The following is a 20,720-nucleotide window of genomic DNA, read 5'->3' as shown; positions in this document are numbered from 1 at the left end:
ATGCCAAGACCATGTCGGAACTGACAACGAGACCCCCAAGACCAATAAGAAACGTGGTGGACCTCAAGCCCACAGCCACTCTACAACAAATACACTCACAAGGATTAAAGACCCCATTTCCATAGCATGCAGAACGATCGTAGTCTACAAAATACAAAATGCAATGACTACCACAAGCATTACATCGGGCAGACAGAAAGGAAACTAGCCATCAGAATACACAAATGTCAGCCAGCAGCAAAACAACATGAACTTTCCTTAATATCAGTACACTTGGACAATGAAGAATATCAGTTTAACTGGGAAACCATAACCATACTAGCCTAAGCCAAGCACAGACATGCATGGGAATTCCTAGAGGCATGGTTTTCAATCCATAATGCAATCAACAAAGATATAGAATTGGACCTCATATACAAGTCCATACAGAACAAAACCAGAAATGACACGACTCACTACAACAGACCGGAAAGTATAATTTTCACGTGGAGTAGAACAACATCGTTTCATCAGAGGCCTCACCAATAATGTTACCTGGCATGGTGATGAAACGTCTGAATGAAAGAAAGCCAGCTCGGCGAGCAAGTCAACAATACAGTACGGAAACAGACCATTCGCTCCATGCCAGTCCATGCTGAACATAATCACAAACTAAACTAGTCCCATCTTCCTGCTCCTGGCCCATATTCCTCCCAACCTTTCCTATTGATGTACTTATCTAAATGTTTTTTAGATATTATAATTGTACACGCACCCACTACTTCCTCAGGAAGTTCATTCTACACACTAACCACCTGCTGTGTAAAACAAATTTACCCCTGTCTTTTTCCTAAATCTCTCTTCTCTCACCTTAAAAATGTGCCCCCTAACCGCCAAAGCCCCCATCCAAGGGAAAAGATAAATACCATCAACTTGATACATACCCCTCATTATTTTTTAAACTTCTATAAGGTCACCTCTCAACCTCCTATGCTCCAATGAAAAAGACTTCCAACCTATGGCGACATGGTGGCTCAGTGGTTAGCACTGCAGCCTCACAGCACCAGGGACCTTGGTTCAATTCCAGCCTCGGGCGACTGTCTGTGTGAAGTTTGCACGTTCTCCCCGTGTCTGTGTGTGTTTCCTCCGGGTGCTCCGGTTTTCTCCCACAGTCCAAGGATGTGCAGGCTAGGTGGATTGGCCATGCTAAATTGCCCATAGTGTTCAGGGGTGTGTGGATTATAGGGGGATGGGTCTGGGTGGGGTGCTTCAAGTGGCGGTGTGGACTTTTTGGGCCAAAGGTCCTATTTCCACACTGTAGCAAATCTAATCTAATCTATCCAGCCTTTCTTTATAACTCAAGCTTTCCGTACCCGGCAGCATTCTTTTAAATCTCTTTTGAACCCTTTCTAGCTTAATAATATTCTTCTTCTAACTGTGTGACCAGAACTGGACACGATATTTTAGAAGTGGCCTCACCAATGTCCTGTACAACCTCAATATGACTTTCCCAACTCCTATACTCAAAGAACTGACCAATGAAAGCAAGTGTGCCAAACACCTTTTGAACCACCCTGTCTACATGTTATGCAAACATCAAAGAATTATGTAACTGAACTGTTAGGTTCCTCTGTTCTACAACATTACTCAAGGCCCCACCATTAATTGTATAAGCCATAACCTTGTTTGTTGCACCAAAATGCAATAACTCGCATTTATCCAGATTGAACTCCATCTGCCATTTTTCAGCCCATTGGTCCATTTGATCACAATTTGGAATCTTAAAAAACCTTCTTCACTGTCTACAATGCTACCAATTTTGATGTCATCCACAAACTTACTAGCCATGCCTTTTATATTCTCATCCAAATCATTTCTATAAATGACAAACAAAAGAGAATGCAGAATTGACCCCTGTGGAACACTGCTAGTGACAGTCTGAAAAGCAACCCTCCACCATCATTTTCTGCCTCCTGCCGTTAAGCTAATTGTGCATGCACTTGTCAAGTTCACACATTGTAAAGCAGACAGTTCCAGGGATAAATCAATTGTATAATGTAAAGGATACTATGTGTATCCTTGTGAAAGATGTTACTGCAAAAGCAGCCTACGATGCTAAAGTAACAGCCTACATTAATAATTTTCAATTAGTGAGCTGTTGCATAGGTTGTGTAGTCATTCATCCTACCGGCTTGTGATAGAAAGATACAACAAAAAAAAATGCACTTAACAGGAGCAATATCAAAGAAAATCAACTCCAAGCCGCACAAATAAATATTAAGATAGAGGACCGAATGGTTGATGAGAGATAGGTTAGGAACACGTTAAAGGAGAAAGAAGAGATTTAGTGTTGAGCACCGAGGGTCTTGGGCTTGAAAAGTTCACAGAGCTACAGGGGATTGAGGTAGTGTCAGAATTTGAAAACCTGATTCAAAATGTTTAAATTGAGCCATTACCTGAGCTAAAGTCAATGCAGGGTGGAATCAACAGTCGTGATCTTTTCTTAATACCTCTCACCATAATTACATACTAAATAAAATAATACTATGATTTCTGCATTATTCCTTCACAGGGTGTGGTTGGAACTGGCAAAGCAAGTCTTAAATGACCTCCTATTGAGAAGATGATGATTAACCACGTATTTGAACCACTACAATTCCTGTGGTGAAGGTACTCCCAAACAGCTGTTAGCTTGGAGTGCCATGATTTTGCCTGAGTTGCAGTTAAGGAATGCTGATATATTTTCAAGTCATGATCATGTGTCAGTTAGAGGGAAACTTGGGAAAGGACCATGTACCAATGGGGTAAAATCATTGCCCTTCTTGGTGGTACATGTTGCATGGTTTGTAACATGATACTGAAAGAGACTTAGTGAGTTGGTGCAGTGCATCTTCCAGGTGCTAAATTATAGCTGGCACGGTGCGCTGGTGTTGCAGTGAGTGAACATTTAGGGTGATGGATGAGTTATCAATAAAAAGATTTTTTTTACCTTGATGGTGTCAAGCTTGAGCTCCAAATAACCTGCACTCATCCAGGAAACTGCAGCGTATTCTACCATACTTCTAATCTTGTATATGGCACACAGGCGTTGAGGAGTGAGGTGGAGAATTATTCATCTCAGAACTCATCCTCTGACCTGCTCTTGCAATCATAGGTTTCATGTGACTGATTTAGTTCGGTTTCTTGTTAATGGTAACCGAGGATTTTGATAGTGCGGGATCAGTGATGGTGATGCTATTTTAAATTATGGGAAGACGGCAAGGTTCTGTCATCAAGACTGGTAATTGCCTAACTCTTGTGTGACATAAACGTAACTTGTCACTTATCAGTTCAAAGATACTGTTGTGCTTCTCTCGCTGAATATGGATACAGCATGCATTAGTATCTGAGAGGTTGCCAATGATGCTGAAAATTGTGAAATCATCATTGAAGACCTCCATTTCTAACTGTATAGTGAGGGGAATCATTGAAGCAGCTAGTGGAAGATTTGAAATAACACGGTGTAAAGCTGTATAAACACAGAAGGCCAAGCAGCATCAGAGGAGCAGGCAATCTGAAGTTTAATATTGTTGGAGCTTTATTCATCCTGGTATTTGGAGTATTCCATTATACTCCTGACTCGTGCCTTGTAGATGGCAAACAGGCTTTCTGGAGTCAGGAGGCAAGTTATGTGTTACAAAATTCCCAGCCTCTGATGCTCTCTTGTAATTAGAATCTTTATATGACTAGCATAGTTACAATAATGATTATTGTTTGATATTTGTGATGTGTTAATTATCACATGTTATTTCAGATATTTGGGATGTTTACTTGGAACTGGACATTTTTGCAATCACCAGCAAACATTCTCTTTTCTGGGAAGTGTTGTTGACAGAGGGACCTAGGGGTACACGTTCGTAGTTCCTTGAAAGTGGCATCTTATATAGACATAGTGGTGAAGAAAGCATTTGGTATGCTGCCTTCATTAGTCAGAGCATTGAGTATAGGAATTGGAACATTATATTGTGGCAGTATAAGACGTTGGTGAGGCCACTTTTGGAAAACTGCACACAATTCTGGTTGCCCTGCTACAAGGAGCATGTTGTTAAACTAGAAAGCGTGCAGAAAAATTACAACGAGGATGTTGTCAGGGCTGAAGAATTTGAATTATAAAGAGAGGTTGAATAAGCTGGGACTTTTTGCCCTGGAGCATAGGAGGCTGAGGGTGACCTTATGGAGGTTTATAAAATCATGACGTGCATGGACAAAAATGAATAGCCGAAATTATTTTCCAAGGGTATGAGACTCCACAACTAGGTGACATAAGGAAGCTAGGGTGAGAGGGGAAAGATTTAAAAGGGACCTGAGAAACACCTTTTTTCACACAGAGTCGTGCGTGTATGGGATGAGCTGCCAGAGGAAGTGGTAAAGATGGGTATAATTACAACATTTAAAAAAAAATTGGACAGGTACATGAATAAGAAGTGTTTAGCGAGATATAGTCCAAACACAGGCAAATTAGACTAGTTTAATATGGTTAGCCCAGATAGTTTGGACTGAAGGGCCTGTTTCTGTGCTGTATGATTCTATGACTCTCAGTAATTGAAGATTTTTGGACCTGGAGTAATACCAGACGGCATTTTGCATCAAGTCCTGGACTGTGATGATGGCCCTCCAATACCAACCAACCACCATTCTTTGTACAAATAATAACTTCAGCCAGCCAAGAATCTTCCCCATGCCCACCCCAACCCATTTGACAATGACTGCAATTTCACTTCTAATACTTAAACTGATTTTTTCATTTTCCTGTTGGCAGGTGTAAAAGTAGGCAAAGTTCATGATATCCATCAGGTGACCTTCTAACTTCCTACCCATTCATTCCCAAATATTTGAAATTTAACTAGAGTTAGAGGAGGGTCTGGAAAATTTAGGCCTTTTTAGGCTATTACTAAGACATTTCATATCTGCTGGCCTAGGTTTGAAGTGTCACAGAGATACCTGCATCTTTTCATCGAACTTTTTAAAACAAAGTGGATTTGAGCATTTTTTTAATCAACAAGACAATTCTTGGAAATCACATGGTTTTAGACAGTTGATGTCGTGATTTGACCTCACTTCAGGGAAAGCACTTGACTGAGTTTTACAATTGGGCTATGTGCCTTCTGTTTGAATGTCATTTGTAAGCTTGGATTTGGTATTTGAATGATTCAATAATGGCCACCATTCCTACCTAGTGCTGCTGGGACTGCAGAGTTGTCAGCCATGATAATTGGTTGGGTTGGATTTATCCTGCTTTTTGTGAACAGGACAAAACCTGAATATTTTTCTATCTTGCTGCACAAATGCCATTGTTGTAGCAGTACTGGAAGACCTTTGCCCAAGACGCTGCTAATTCTGGTATAACAAGGTGCAGAGCTGGATGAACACAGAAGGCTGATCAGCATCAGAGGAGCAGGAAGGCTGACATTTCGGGCCTGGACCCTTCTTCAGAATTCTGGTGTGCTATCTTTTTTACCAAAACTGGAATGTTTTTGGGACCCATGTTTTTTGCTGTGTCTTATCTTGATGGCACCTGAAGTGAATTGATTTGACCTCAATGGAAGTGCAGAATTTCATGATGGGGGTAAATGAAGCTTTCACCTTTTTCTGCTGAAGGTGATCCTGAACCCTTCAATTTATTTTTTGAATTTGGGCGATGGACTCAGAATTGAGAATGGAAATATTCATGGAGTTGCTTTTTCTTGTTACTTATTCAAGTTTTCTTAAATTTCAAATGCCCTTAATAAACTGCAGTCAAATGCATCATCTGTCCTAGTATAGATGTGAACTTAGATCATTTTCCCAGTCTTCTGGATTCATTGTTCAATAACACGCCGATAACGGTACATGGCCTATGCTGCTGATAATTGACGTTTGAAATTATTCTACCTATTTTACTGCTCATTGAATCTGAATTGTCATTGTGATATTGTGGACAAGTTCATTATATTTACTTCAATGTTCCATGCCTGATCATAGAAATATCCTCTTAATATTAATTAGCATGTTATTTTCTTTTGATAACTTGGTGCTCAAAACATTTATTTTAGTAAATGGTAATTTAGATTTTTATAGCTGCTAAGCCATAAGATATCCCTACATTATATTCAAATGGAATCTTAATATCAGGCAGCATGTAGGCGTGTTATCAAATGCAGTCACTAAAAATCCTAGCAAGCAAACAAGTTTTGAAGGGACATTTTGGGATGTGAAGTCAAATGGACCCTGAAATTGTAGATTGAAGAGGAAGTTGGTAGATACTTTTACTGATAGTGATATATAAAGGGGGTGTTGGTTCTGGAGATGAGTTTAGGAGTACATAACAGATAAAATTGAGATTGTATTCTGAATCAAAGGACCCAAAACAAATGCAGAAGTAGATAGGGTGGATGGGATCTGTGGAGTGATCTCAAAATTCTGAGTTGAGATTCCAGTGTCACGTACCTGCATCAAAAAAAACCCACCTTCTACCTCAGTCATCACCGCTTTCTTCAAAGCCTACTCACATGGAACTATTCAAATGCTGATCCCTCATTCAGTGGAGTGGCTTTGATTAAACTGCCACTAGCCACTTTCACACCATATTCCCATTGCCTGTTTGACTCTTGTTGACTTATGGCACGTGTGACTGAGAAGGGCTTACAAAATGTGACTGGGAGCAGGGTTGCTCTAACACAACCTCATCCACAAAGCAAGGCAAAAGTCAATGACTTATCAAAAATTGTAAGGTTTGTAACATATATCTTTTGTACTTGAATTTGATTCAGTCAATGCCAATAATTCTGCAGAATTAGAGGAATTGAAGTATGCCATTTAGCCCCTTGAATCTGGTACAAATTTCCATGGATTAACTGTATCTTTAGTCCATTTACCCACCTTGTTTTTGCAATACTTGGTTTCCCACCCAAACCTTAATATTGAAAATTTCCATTTCTTGTATTTCCCCACATCCAACAATCCTCATCTTCTGCCATCCCAGTTTATTTTTGGATAGTAGCGCTAGACCCCCATTATCCAGTTCAGTTTCAAATTTTTTTGGATGTGTTTGGTTTGCAACCAAATTCCTAGGCAGAGGAATGTTTTTCTTCCTCTCTCTTTACCAGCCCATTCATTTGCTTTAATTATTTTAAACATCTCAATTTGTTCATTACTGAATACTCTATAATCAGTATTTTGGAATGGAATTTCCTGTTAATATATGACATTGTTTGCTTTAGCCTCGATGAGAGTGACCCTCAAATAAGACACAATTTGTAACTACACCATTTAACATAAGGTCAGTTTATGTTTATCTGTATAATGGGGGACAGCTTCTAATGAAAGTCAAACATGAAGTTTAAGCATTTTTAAATTAGTCAATTCACACAAATATAAAGCATAACTTGCTTAAATTGTGACCGATTTCAGTTTATAATAGTGAAACCCTTCCTGATAAGAAAACCTGTTCTGCTGTATATCTTGACTGTCATGCATTGGAATTGCCTACACAATCATCTCTCACCGTACAGAGCAAGCTTTGAGTATGGAAAATTCATAAAAAGTATGTCAACCAAGATGCTAAAAATAATACAAACACCAGTGAATCATAAGCCAGGTTCCTTGGGACATAATGCATTCTGCAATAGAAAATTACCTTTCAATGACAAAATCTTTTAAACAGATGTTTTCCTGTGATCACAAATGATTGATTGATGGAGGCACTGTTAAGAGTTTTGTGCTGTATCTCTCCAATTTTTTTTTAACAGTAAACTTTCTTTTTTAAAAAAAATGCTATTTGAAATGTGCCACATATTATTTACAAGAAACATGGGAAGTAATGAATGGTGACCATGATACTATGCTGATTGGTTTTAGCAACGATATAAAGGATTAATTCATTCAGGGAAGGAAATTTTCCCCCCTTAACTAGTCAGGCCTACATGTAACTGCAGACCTACATCAATGTGGTTGACAATTAACTATGCTGTGAAATAGCTTCACAGTTAAGGGGCATTTTGCTTTGGGCTACAAATGCAGGCCTTGTCCACATTGCTCACATTCCATGAAAAAGTAACAAAAAAGGCATGAAATAGATAATTTGTGTGATTTATATAATTTTGAAATAAAAATTCTGGCAATACTTGGCATGTCTGACAGCATTTGTAGAGAGAGAAATTTGATTACAATATGGCTCATCTTCATTACAGAAGGGAGACAGAAATGTGATGAATTTTATGCTGTTAAATGGAGGAGGGAGAGGAAAAATGAAGGGTGAAGGCCTGAAAGGGCAGGAGAAATTAAATAATGAAGATGTCAAAAGTCAAAGGGAGTGGTCATGATTTTTGTAAAGAAATATATCACTAGTCCACAATGACTGTGAAAGGCAGACTAATTAAGAGCTCTTTCTGAAAGTACGAAAACGTGAAAAATATGAGTGATTTTTGTACCCAATTTTAAAATTCAGAGTTTAATCTTAGTCTTGAAAACATGTCTATTTTGCTGTGTTGTTTGTTAAAGTATGTGCTGTTAGAATTTGGAAAGTTTCATTTATTTTGGCATCTTGCATTGCCTGCAACAATCGTCAGGCAGATGCTAATGACCATTGCTCACTAGATAATTTACTTTTCATGAGTAAAAATTGGCCATTGAACCAGAATCAATAGCTGAGTCTGAGGAGATATTAGTATTCATCAGGTTCAAGTTAGTTGTATTACATACTTCCACAGGCATTATTTAGGAAGACATAGTAGGAACTGCCAATACTGGAGAATCTGAGATAATATGGTGTAGATCTAGATGAACATTGCAGGCCACGCAGCATCAGAGGAGCAGGAAAGCTGACATTTCGGGTCTGGACCCTTCTTCAGAAATCAGGGTCCAGACCCGCAATGTCAGCTTTCCTGCTCCTCTGATGCTGCCTGGCCTAGTGTGTTCACCCAGCTCTACACCTTGTTATCTCTTATTTAGGAAGAAATTTGATAGGATGGACACAGCACAAATGCTTCTGCTTATGTAGAATACATAACTAGGCATCACCAACGTATATAAAAATTGATAGAACTGTGGATGCTTTAAATCAAAAACAAAAATAGAGATTGCTGGAAAAGCTTGGCAGGTCTGGTAGCATCTGTAAAGAGAAATCAGAGTTAAAAATTTCAGCTTGATTGACCCTTTCTCAAAATTCAGTTTCATCATCAATATAAGGTGGCCACTAAACAACCTGATAAGGATTTGAGGGGAAGCATCTTTACCGAGAGAATGGTATAAATATTTGAGATATATAGTGTAGGTGCCTTTCAGAAGTAGATCAATAAACATTGACACAAAAACTGAAATTGTTAAAAAAGGTCAGAAAGTCTGGCAGCATTTGTGAGGAGAAATCAGAGATAACATTTTGGGTCCAGTGACCCTTCCTTAGAGGTTTTCCATCAATTTCTGTTTTTTTTTATTTCCACCCTCTGCAGTTCTTTTGGTTTATTTAATTCAATAAGCAATTAGAAAACAAAATTGTTTAAATTGATAGGGTTAGATCAGTTTTGTTTTTATTCACTCATGAGATGTGTCCTATGCTGGCTGGATAAACAATTATTGCTTGTCTTTAGTTGCCCTCGAGAAGGTGGTGACAATCTGTCATCTTGAACCATGAGAATCCATTTGGTGTAGGCACACGCACAATGCCATTTGGGAGGGAGTTCCAACATTTTTGTATAAGCAACACTGAAAGGACAGATTGAAGGAGGCTTATAGAACATAAGTGCCTTCATGGGCCAAATGCATAGTTTCTGTGCTTTAAATTCTGTGTAAATATTTCTTTCTTATGGTAGGGCTGATTACACCGATAGCTACAAATATGTTCCAACACATTTTACTGTTTCTTTCCTAACTTCAGATTTTAACTTACAAAAGATCACCACATTGCAAAGGCTACAGCTAATCCTTTGGACAGAGTTGCCGAGGAGCTGATACCACCATATATAACATTGTCAGGAAACAAGCCAATAGGTTAGCAATTCACAATTTTTAATAAATTAGCGAATGTAAAGGTACCAACATGTGGAGAAGCTATGTATGGACATGCTAAAGGCACTGAGGGGAGGTGATGTGCATAAGTAAATGAGTTAAGCCAGGGAATATCCAATGCTATCAGAAATCTTTCCAGAACAACGTTGGCATTACACAAAATAAAAAAGGCCAGATAGCTTCATATTTTTACCCCTACCTTTTAATAAATGTCACAGATACACAAAGCAGCTTGTTGGATTAGAGTCAACATTTTTGTACACTTAAATCAGCAGCTGCTGCTATGATTGTTGCTATGGCAACTATTAACCACAATAGGGAACATAACCCAAGATTCAAATGTATATATAGTTTTTCAAGATCTTCAGGGGAAAAAAATACACAATTCTGTTGATTTTTTTTTCCTTCTGCAAAGACAGTTAATTGCAAGAGTATCAGTGGTTACAGCAATTGGAATTGTACTTGATCTAGAAAACACTTTGTGTCCAAAGGTTTGTTTAGTATTTTCTTTTCGCATCATGCCTGCCCCACAATGTATTTGCCCATGTTGAACACTCTTCTATTAATCTGATTAACAGTAAAACATTCAAATGGATGCTTGACTAAAAGCTGCACGTTGCTGTGTAATGAGAGACTTTTCTGTCTGTGTACAATTTGAAGCTACCAATTTGTATACAGGGCGAGATAAATAAAGCAGTAGAAACCATGTGCTGTGAAAAATAATCTGTATCTGAAGTTCATAGAATGGAAAACACAGGCTGCCAATTGTTATAATTTAACAAGTATTAGGCAACGTCAGGCAGTGCTCACAGGCTGGTGAATCAGGAATGAACAGCAAGCGTGGTGTTTTAAAGGAGAAAGAAGGCTTGCACTGGAAAGAATTCTGATGACTGAAGCAGGGATTAGTTGGATGATTTCAGCGACAGAGATTTATTCTTCAACTCTCTCTGTTTTGGCCAGAACAGGTAGAAGATGGTGTCCATTCTGAGAGTACTGAACAACACTTGAAGTGTGAATGATCTGAATTTGCAATGGTATGTATCTGCTTTTCTTTCTTTTATTAGGACAGTGCCCTTTTATTATATTAACTCTTCATATGCATGTGTGTGCTGAGTTACTAGTAAGTGTTGCTTGCTGGTACATGCTACTTAAGTCAAAGAAGGGATTTGGAAAGGTTGCACATTTTAGAAATGAGAATAGATTTGTTGGTAACCATGCTTCACGTTTTGTAAATGAAGAAAGGTTACAGATTTGTTGCATACAATGTAATTAATTAACTATTGAGTTGGAATGGCCGTTGACAGAACCACCTAGAATATTGGAGAAGCCGTCAGGATTTCTACTTTTGCTTTCCACCGACTCCTGCCGGGGACTGTGTACCTTTTTCCAATTTCAAATTAGGTTAGCTGAATTCCAGTAGTGACACTTTCATGAGCAATTAGCTTTCCAACAGTTCCTGCCTTAGCTTTAACTTGAAAACAGTCACTCAGGTGAGATAGCAGAGTGTATACTGTGCCCCTGTTATAATATCTCAACACTCTGAAGGAAATAAAGAGGAGGAAAGAAATAGTAGTAGTAATAATAGTAAATGCTTAATCAAACCATCGTAATGATGTTGAAACACTGTTCCATTTCAACACTTTACTATTGACCAATTGAATTTTTTTTGGGAAGTAGGGCTAAAATAGAACAATTTTGGGAGCTATTTTCTTTCCTGATTTTGCTATTTATCTTATTTCCAATGTTTTCCTTATTCTTCTATTTGGCTGTGCTGCCCATCATCACTTTCAACCAATATTCCCTATTTTGATGGAGTTCCATTACAAATTAGACAGAGGCAATTTAATAACGCCCAACATAATTACTGAGCAAAGCACTCTGATGCAGTTTGGGTGCCAAGGCTTTATTAATATTGGGAAGGCCAGGATGTGAGAGTTTACACATGTATAGCACATCAAATATTATTCATTGCCAAGCTAATTAGATGGATGAGGTAGAAAACAAGAATAATACCAGGAGTTTTGGCTGCTGACATATACTGAGGGATTCCAGTGCTTTGTGATGCTACATTGTGCTTGTCCTCCTGTGGATCAATGTTGATGGTAAATAGCATTTATGAGTTTAAGTTTCTGCTCTAATTTAGCATCTTTGCCCCTTCCTGTGAATGAGAGCTCATTTCTAATGATTCATCATCTGTACAGTCTCTGAGCAATACGTAGGCTGATCGAAGAGAAAATGGTGTCCACATTATCTCCCTGTTCTGCCAAAATAGATATACTGCCATTGTGCTGTGAGCAATCACATTTATTTCATTCCTTCCCAGCTGGGAAGGCTGGCCTGTATTCTCTATTTATTCAAACTTGTCCAAAAGAAGATACTACTGAGGCATTATCTTGAACATAATTCAGTGATTGTTGTGGATTGGAGTCATATTAAGGTCGTGATGGATAAGGATGGTATATTTCTAGCCCTGAATCACACCCGTGAACCAAATGGATGTTTATGATAATGTCGGAGTTGCATTGTCACCGTAGACACGTAAGATTTAGGAGCAGGAGGATTCCATTCAATCATTCAAGCTTGCCCCCCCTCCCCATTTTAACAAGATCATGAATGAGCTGGTTGTGGCCTCAACCCCACTTTCTTATCTGGCTCCTGTAAGCCTTGACTCCCTGGTCAATCCAAAATAAATCTGCCTCGAATAAATTCAATGACCAAGCCTCCAGTATTTCCTGGAGAACAGAATTTCACAGCCTAATGACCTTCTGTGAGAGAAGGATCTTATGTATTTAAGTAAGTTTGCCTCTCATTCTTCCAAACTCTGATGGATGCAGGTCCAACCTTTCCTGACAAGAATATCTTCTCCTCCACACTCCTGTCCCAGAATTCAGACAAGTGAATCTTCTCTGCACTACTAATGCAACTGTATTTCTTTTTCAAAGGAGGCAAAAATAGTTCACAGTTGTCATTCTAAATGTAGTCACACCAAAGTTGTTTATAGTTGCAGTGAAACTTTTCAACTTTAACATTCCATTCTTCTTGCAACAATCCCGACATTTGTTTGCCTTTCTAATCACTTTGAAAAATCTACATGCTTATCAGAAGTGATTCACGGACCAGGATTCCCAGATCCTTCTGTAAAATCGAGACTCAAATCAAAAACTCTGCTTTCTCTGCAGATGCTGCCAGACTTACTGAGTTTCTACAACAATTTGTTTTCCTTTTGTTCCTGCTCTCTTTCTCCATTTAAATAATACACTGCTTTCCCATTATTCTAGCCAAAATGCCACATTTGCATTTTCCCACATAATACTCCAAAAGAACTGTTGGTTTGAACCTCACTGACACAGTACTGTCTGGACTGTCAACTTCCGAAGTCCAGTACCAGTTTTTTCCACAGAATATTGGTGGTTGGTTTTCATGTTCTGTAAATAAGACAAGATCAATGCATAAAGTTCAGATGATGTTGCATTGAAGTATTCCTGGTTGTGACTTCACGAAGAATAAAAACAATTCCATGCTGAACAGACTTGTGAAACATCTGATTGATAAGCAATGTGAACTAATAGGCATTGCTAAAGATGCAGATGATGTGACGAAGAGCCGCTGAAAGTTTCTTGCCTCTGTTGCCAGTTACATTCTCATGGTTGTACACTGGCAGCCACTTGCAGGGGTTCATTGTGACACAGAACAGCCCAGTGGTGATCTAAAGAATCCTATGCTGACTTTTCTTACAAATATATAAAATAATATGTATTAAATATTCTGACTCCCACATAACAAACATGATTTGACAAATTATCTCATCTTGCTCAAGCCAAATCCCAAAACTATCAGATTAGAGAAGGACAACCTGCAGTGGCTTTTCAGTCTAGAACCAATTAATTATTTTAATTTAATAAAATGTAATTAAATTTTAAGTTTAATTTAATTGAACTTATATTCCCCAGTTACTAAGATTGGATTTCAATGCAGGTCTCAAAATTATTAGCAGAGACCTCTCAGTTATGTTAACTTCATAATATGCATAAAAATAAAAGTGTTGTCAGTGAAACGCACTGTTATGGATACACAAATTCCACAACAACTTCACCTGCGCACAGCTGTGACAGTCAACATTGAATTCGTGTGGAATGTGGAAGCTGTTGACTTTGTGAGAATGGTAATTCTATCTGTCTCATCTTTGAAATGCATTAAGACATTTGCATTTGTTTTATTTATGCAATAAGAATAAACTAAATTCACCAGCCTAAGTTAGCTGTTGATCTTTCAAATCTCAGGGTTCTTCTAATAATTTGATTGAATTACTAACAGTCACAATCTCCGAAATTAGAATTGAAGTATTTAAAGTATGGTGTATATTCCTTCAGCTTTTAGTTGTAAAGTTTCACCAAATTTAGTTTTAAACTCCTCCTGTTTCTCTCTGTTGCTGCCCAGACTGTTTTACCCTTACTATGTTTTTCTTTCAGCAGATGATTTGATATATTGCCCATTCTAATTTACACTTTATTTTCATTCCTTTGACAGTTAATTTCCTAATCTTTTTGGATATTGAAGTAAACAATTACTTAGTCAGATGACTTAAATTACAGTTACCCCTCTTTCTTCAGTGATATTATCAGTTCAAAAGATGCCCATTTAAAACAAAATGCACAAGTCTAAACACACAAAGTTGAGTTGAACTGGCACTGCCATTATGAGATCTATTTAAATAGTATGTGCAATATTTCAGTAGTGTTGTGTGTGTGCATATCATTCTAATAAAATTATGTTTGATGCAATAGCAAGTGTTTATATCTTATTTGATTAATATTATCAATTTTATTACATCTTATTTCTGGTGGGAACATATATACAAGATTAATTGCAAATATTAGATTTTAATAACATTTCCAAGCTTACCGCATTGACTAATTGCATTGCCAAAATAAGTGTAACAGCAGTGTCAGCACGTATTGTATCTGAGTAATATTTTAAGTATGTAGCATGTTCCAAACGCATTGTTAGCAGGTATCACATTCTAATAAAATTAACAATATGTGTCAGAATCCAATAGCATAGCAAATATACAAAACAATCTTAGAAGTGACATAAAGTGGTATAAAATGTTCCAGCGCCCATTTGTCATTTTGTTGGAGCATTGAAAGTGTATATAATGCTATAATCACATAGTATGCCACATATTTATGTTATGCTCTGATTTATTTTGCTGGTATAAGTTACATTCCAGTGAAACAATGCACATTAAGAGTTTACCTGTATTAGGCACTTTCTAATAATATTGTTATATATACAACTTTTGCTACCTTATAACATTGCTATTATGTACAGTCATGGCACAATGTTAAAGGAGCCAATGTTGCAATAAGTCATTAAACCGAAGCCTGATTTGTCCTCTCAGTAAGATGTAAAAGATCCCCTAATAGCTTGGTCAATGTATATCTTTCAACCAACATCATGAAAGGAAAGATTATCTATGCATGATCTCATTGCTGTTTGTGAAACTTACTGTTTGCAAATTGGCTGCTGTTTCCATTCATCAACTGCACTTCAAAATTAGTTAATAATACAGTTCAAAAGTACTTTGGGATGTCATGACATTGTCAAAGGAAAATGGTCTTTCTTTCTTCATTACATACCAATATCCATCAACACTTCCATGAAATGCCATTGTATTAATATTTCAATTGTATCCAAAGTTCAAGTAGTGTGTAAAGCATCTCAATAGCACTTCCAGTATCAAGCAGATTAATAGAATTACGTGCCAATAAGATTGAAAGTATATGTCACATTTGATTAGCATTATCAGTTTTCATTGTTTACTACTGAGTGGCAGCATATACGCATTTAATAGAATTATTTATTTAAATTACATTTTAATCACACTTAAAGAACATAAGAAAATCTGACAACAGTGTCTCACCCTGGAACAAAATTGCCAATACTTAATATATTCTAATGATCTTGTCAGATTATATCATGATTCAGTTCTGTATGTACTGGTTTAAACAAGCTTAAGTGGGGTACAGTTGGGGGAGTTTAGCTGCCTTGTGGTGCTGTGGGTTCAGCAAAGGAAATACTAACTAAACTCCTATCCCAGATGCTTATGAACTGCTCGAAACTGCATTTGAGTGAGAACAACACCAGGCTATTACACTCTTCATAGATGAAAAATGGTTTCCCAGCTAAGGCCCTGAAATGCGTTGGGAGACTCTATTTGACTCTTTCAATAAAATTGTAATTACTCATCAATTATTGGGATTTGGAAATCACTGCCTAAGACAATGATGGAAGAAGTTTCACTGGTAAGTTTTTGAAAGAAAATAGATAAATACTGGTGAAAAAATTGTCATGCTGTGTGGAAAGTACAGGGCAGTGGGATCAATTGAAAAGAACCTTCTAAAAGCTGACACAGGCACAATGGACTGAATGGTTTCCATTGTACTTCATTCTATTAGAATTTATTTTTTAAAAAAGCTTTGAAGTTTTTAATTCTGTCTTTTGTAGTTATTCTACTTTGTGCCCCCCAGTGCATTTTGAACACATTGTGAATCAACTGTGTTATGTGATCTGTGATTAAATGTTATTCGGAGATATAAGGGAGAATTGATTCACTTGCAATTACAGGCACCTTATGGGATTCATACATTCACAGAAATACCAAGTACAGTCAAAAACTATTCAGCCCATTCCACTTGTGCTGCCTCTTTGAGAGAGCTATGTAAATAGTCCTACCCCGTCATTCTTTTTTCCATGGCCCTGCTTGCTTTTCCTTTTGAAGTAAATATTCAATTCTAGTTTCAAAGATATATCCAACACTTCTTTCAGGGAATGTATTTCAGATTATCACAACTTGTTGTGTAATTAACAAAAATAAAAAGCTCATCTCATTTCCCCTAGATTTTCTGCCACTTATCTTCATCTGTCATTTTATTACCAACAGTTGCCAATGGAAGCAGTTTGGTTTGATCATGTTCTCATGTGGATTCTTCAGGTATTATTAGAAACTTATTAGTAATTTGTTAGTAACTGTTAACGTATGATTATTGTTACACTCTTAAGTGAAGAGACAGGTTGTATGTTTCCAGCTTCTTACTGGAGCACTAACGCATGACAACTGAGGTCACAGTCAGGAGACACACAACACCAGCTTATTGTCCAACGGGTTTATTTGAAATCACAAGCTTTCAGACCATAGCCCCTTTTCTTCACCTGACAAAGGGGCTACGCTCCAATAGCTTGTGATTTCAAATAAGCCGTTTGGACTATACCCTGGTGTCATGTGAATTCTGACTTGGTCCACCCCATTCCAACATCGGCACCTCCACAACACACTGACGTCACTGTAACATCAGTGCTTACATCAAATGTCTATTTACAGAATCATCAAACCCAAAAACTGGAAGGTTCTCTATATTTGCTTCATCAAAATCTTTTGTAATTTTGAATGCATTGATTAAATCATCATCTAACAATCTCTATTTAATGATCAAGAACAGTATCAGCGCCTCTAGACTCTCCACATAAATTAATCCTTCATGCCTGGGGGCACTCATGGTAAATCTTTCTTATCTCAGATCATTGTGTAACTATCCTGTTTTGACCAAAGTAGTAATTTAAATTATAGATGTATAGTTAGAGAAATTAAAATGTCACATTATATACTGAGGTATGTTTATTGCATTTACAGTGCGAACCACGTAACCTCTCTCTAATATACTTTATTCTTAATCTAAAAAACAACATATTATATTGATGTTGGCATGGCAGATTTCAATGGTGATGGTAAGTGCCAAGTGGGAAAAAGGAGATTTCTTTCATGGGTTTCCTTTGTGTGCTCCAGTTTCACCTCACTGCCCAAAGATGTGCCGGTTAGGTGAATTGGCCATGCCAAATTGCCCATGGTATCCAGAGATCTTAGGTTAGGTGGATTCGCCATAGGAAATACAAGGTTACAAGGGTAAGGTTGGGGTTTGGGTCTGGGAGGAATGCTGTTTGGACGGTTGGTGTGGACTTGATGGGCTCAATGGCCTGCTTCCATATTGTAAGAATTCTATGATTCATTCAGTTAAGATTCACTGCCATCAATTGAATTCACAGAATTTATCAACAGAATTTAGGTAATGCCATAAAAGTATTTGAGCCTAAAAACCAATAGCTACTCCATCAAACACATACAATAAGTTTCATTTCAAACATGAGCAAAAGGAAAATAAATCAGCAAAGTCTCAAGACAAAGTTTGGGTAAAGGAGTAGACAGAGAAGGAAACTGGATGTAATTTAGCCAAGGTGACAAAAGTCTATTGTAATTCAAATTGATCTGATCACAGAGATATGTGTCGCCTATCTGGAGCTAGCAACTCAATAATAACTGAAGAATCCATGTCTGTTCATGAAGAACATAGCTGTAGATTATATTTAGATGCATGCCATAATTTTGGCTTTGCATGGTCGTGTAATTTCAATTGCTCCTTGGTAAAGTTAGGTGTCAGTTAAGATTTGATCCCACCCTCCAAAGGCCATTCTTGCACCAGCCTACCTTTTGTCTTTTCTTTCCAGGCTTACTTCATAATGGTTTCCAATAAGTCCAGGTAAAAGTGGATGTGATGGAGATATCGAGTGGGGTGATTGTTGTGGAAGGGGAGTAAACATTCAGATACCCAAGATCTCCATGTGGGGCCACAGGAAAAGATTAATGCTATTGAATTCACCTCCTTGTGGTTCTGCACCTCTCTGAGGTCTAGTATGTTAGGTAAGGGATAAATGATTCCAACATTGAACAGAGGTTATAATGGTGACATTATCTGAGTTATGTGATTAAACCGAGCTATTTGCATTAACATGAGGCTCTTGTCTGCCTGTGGTGATAACTGCTGTGGAAGTTCAAAAAGCAGCCTACATAAATGCAATGCCAAGCTAGATAGCAGTCTGTTATTGTACCTCTCTTGTAACTCCTCTGCTGCCTGGCTTGAAATAAGCCCTTTACTATTGTAATTGTGTACTACTTTGTTGATGGCCCCAAAATCTAGTTGTAACTGAAATCTTATTAGCTACAGGATTGCAGTTCATTGCTCTAATTTGTGCAGCAAATCCCTCTTACTAATGGAAATAGTTGAGATTGATATTGCGCTGTGTGTAAATGGGTAATGTAAGAGAAATGAATTTTGCTTGACGCTGAGAGGAAATATTTCAGCCACCTCCTATGTTTGTGATTAAAATACTGATGCTTTTTCAATCATTCTGTCTGAACAGCTAACCTCATAAGCAGTCAAAGATATGAGAAGTTCTAGATTAAGATTAGCTTCCCTTCGGCCCAACAAGCCCACACCCCCCTATGAAGCATCCCACCCAGACCCATCCCCCTATAACACATACACACACCCCTGAACACTATGGGCAATTTAGCATGGCCAATCTACCTAGCCTGCACATCTTTGGACTGTGGGAGCGCCTGGGGGAAGCCCACGCAGACATAGGGAGAACGTGCAAACTCTGCAGAGACAGTTAGCCAAGGCTGGAATCGAACCTGGGTCCCTGGCGCTGTGAGTCTGCAGTGCTAACCACTGAGCCACAGTGCCGCCCTGGTTAAACCTGGTTACCTTCTACTGTTTTAATATGTTTCAGTAATCTAGAGATGGAAACTGTAGCTCTGACTGCTCATTCTCACCTCTGAATCAGAAGGTTAAAATTTCACCTCAGAGCCTTGACCATAACATCTGCAGCAGAGTACCAAGGGAAGGCAACACAGTTAAGCTGAAGCCCTGCCCACTCTCTCAGATGGATTCAATAGGTTCCGTTGCAACATTGCTGAAGAAGAACAGGAGACCCCCACCCCTTTCCCTCCCTCCCCCTCAGTACAGTGGCTATTATTTATCTCGCAAATCTCATTGCTAGAAGAAACAGTGCATCTGGTCCTGGCCATATTTGTAGAACTTGCTGATTGCTAATTGACTACTACATTTTGTATAATGCATTCAAAAATACTTGAATGGTGGTTAAACATTTTGGGACATTCTAGGCACCTGATGTGCCATATGAAAATAAGTTGCTGTAATCATGCATACTAAGGGAGAGTGATACCGGGCATGGTAGGCTCACTTTTGAGAAAAAGGTAGACAGGCTGTGTCTGTATCCAAAGGCATTTGGAAGAATGCGAGGTAATATTGCTGAAACATTGAAGATCCTGAGGGAGCTGACAGTGTGAATTCGAAAAGGAGGTTTCCCTTTTGGGAGAGATTAGAACTAAAGGACATAACTTAAGAATAATGGGTCTCCCATTTAAGACAGAGGTGAGGAGCTCTTCCTCTCAACTGTGAGACTTTGGGCCGATGTTCCTCAGGGAGCAATGTAGCTAGGATCATTGAACATTTTTGGAACAGAGGTAAATTAACAAGGGATACAATGGATATCAGGGATAGACAAGAATGCAAAGTTAAGGCTACAAACAGATCAAGCCTGAACTTATTTTGAATAATGGTGGAGCCTAGAGGGGTTAAATGGTCCACTTCTGCTTTTAATTCATGTTTTCTTGAGAGGATTCATTCTCTCTAGATAAGAACACGTAAAGGGTAATGGGTTTCAGCCACGTGGTACCTTGTATAAACAAATCTAATAAAGATTCTAGGTTTTGTTTTTGGAATGCAATAGAAATCAATGAACTGAACTCATTGAAGGACAATTTCTGCTGTGCCCAGGATGTGTGTTGCAGTGACATTGGGCTG

The 20,720-nt window shown here is 38.1% G+C and overlaps 1 protein-coding gene across 7 annotated transcripts in view; it reads left to right on the top strand.

The window, feature by feature from the left end:
- The window catches only part of lingo2 (leucine rich repeat and Ig domain containing 2), a 933,051-nt gene that overhangs the window by 293,700 nt on the left and 618,631 nt on the right, over nucleotides 1–20,720 (top strand). For 5 of the 7 annotated variants that reach the window (XR_009445446.1, XM_059644477.1, XM_059644476.1 and 2 more), the window contains exon 2: nucleotides 10,965–11,033. The gene's annotated coding sequence lies outside the window, so the exon portion shown is untranslated. Of the gene's footprint in view, nucleotides 1–10,959; nucleotides 11,034–20,720 lie in introns of all 7 variants that reach the window. The other 2 variants (XM_059644460.1, XM_059644464.1) reach the window with 1 other exon arrangement.

Source organism: Stegostoma tigrinum, chromosome 3 (genome assembly GCF_030684315.1).
Source record: "Stegostoma tigrinum isolate sSteTig4 chromosome 3, sSteTig4.hap1, whole genome shotgun sequence".
Classification (NCBI taxonomy): Eukaryota; Metazoa; Chordata; class Chondrichthyes; order Orectolobiformes; family Stegostomatidae; genus Stegostoma; species Stegostoma tigrinum.
The sequence above is the reverse complement of the archived record's forward strand: the minus strand, read 5'-3'. Positions and strand labels throughout refer to the sequence as shown.